The 1,178-nt window shown below is 47.0% G+C and overlaps 1 non-coding gene across 1 annotated transcript; it reads left to right on the top strand.

Annotated features, from left to right (window-relative positions):
- The first annotated feature begins 836 nt into the window (after window positions 1–836).
- On the top strand, window positions 837–898 carry LOC119473488. Its single transcript, XR_005202705.1, has one exon. It is a non-coding gene; the product is annotated as a U7 small nuclear RNA (small nuclear RNA).
- The last annotated feature ends 280 nt before the right edge of the window (window positions 899–1,178 follow it).

Genomic DNA, 1,178 nt, shown 5'->3' with positions numbered 1-1,178 from the left:
GTTTCACCATGTTGACCAGGATGGTCTCGATCTCTTGACCTCGTGATCCACCCGCCTCGGCCTCCCAAAGTGCTGGGATTACAGGCTTGAGCCACTGCGCCCGGCCTGATCTTACAATTTCTTCCCTGGGGACTTCAATAAAAGGAAACTCCATTTGTTGGAACAATTTCCTTATGGCCCCCGAAGGAATAACACTGTAAACTGCAAACCAAACCTCTTTGTCATTTGTTCCCCAACCACTGAGTGAGGAATATCATGTTCAGATGGTGCCAATGACCTTCAGGTTTGCCAAGGTGGTGGATGTTGCTTGACAATGTATTTGATCAAGATTAGAGTATGTGGTTCCTTTGGTCTCAGCCCCTGAACTCTGTGCCTTGACCACAGCATTCCTGACTTTGGTGGGCCCTACCCACATGGAAAAAAGAGTAAGCATGCAGCACCACTCCCTTAAGACTGTGGATGTAGTTAGTTCTTTTTCTTTCAATAGCTGCTTATTAAGCCTTACTTAACTGTGTTCTGGGCACTGTAGAAGACGCTGGAGAGAGGATAATGACCAAGAGACAGTCTGGCCCCCAAGCTTAGTGATGGGGTTCAGGGAGGCAGCCAGTTTAGTACAGGAGACAAACATATAAGCAGATAATTATAATCTAATGTTATAGTTTTGGTATTAGAGGTATAGTAAGAAGAGTGATCAACTCTATGTGGGGGGAAAAGGTGAGACTGCAGAGGAGTGGGGGTCTGCTAAGTAGGGTTCTAAAAGGTGAATAGGAGTTTGCCTGGCAAACGTGGAATGGGAGTGGGCAGAGTGACACCCAGAGACAGAAAATAGCAGGTGGCAGTGTTACCGCTCTTTTACAATTTGTGTGGCAGTTTTCCCAGTTTTCACCAGGAAAATCTGAAGAAAAGGAATCAACAGGTGGGGAGGGAGACTTAAGCTTCTAAGACCACGTCCCCCTAGCCTCCTACATTGCATTTCTTTTCTTTTTCTTTTTTCTTTTTTGAGACAGAGTCTCCCACTGTCGCCCAGGCTGTAGTGCAGTGGCGCAATCTCAGGTTACTGCAATCTCCACCTCCTGGGTTCAAGCAATTCTCCTGCCTCAGCCTCCCGAGTGGCTGGGACTACAGGCATGCGCCATCAGCCCCAGCTAATTTTTTTGTATTTTTAGTGGAGACGGGTT

The sequence above is a fragment of the Cebus imitator genome, unplaced genomic scaffold, assembly GCF_001604975.1.
Source record: "Cebus imitator isolate Cc_AM_T3 unplaced genomic scaffold, Cebus_imitator-1.0 Scaffold8, whole genome shotgun sequence".
Taxonomy (NCBI): domain Eukaryota; kingdom Metazoa; phylum Chordata; class Mammalia; order Primates; family Cebidae; genus Cebus; species Cebus imitator.
The sequence above is the reverse complement of the archived record's forward strand: the minus strand, read 5'-3'. Positions and strand labels throughout refer to the sequence as shown.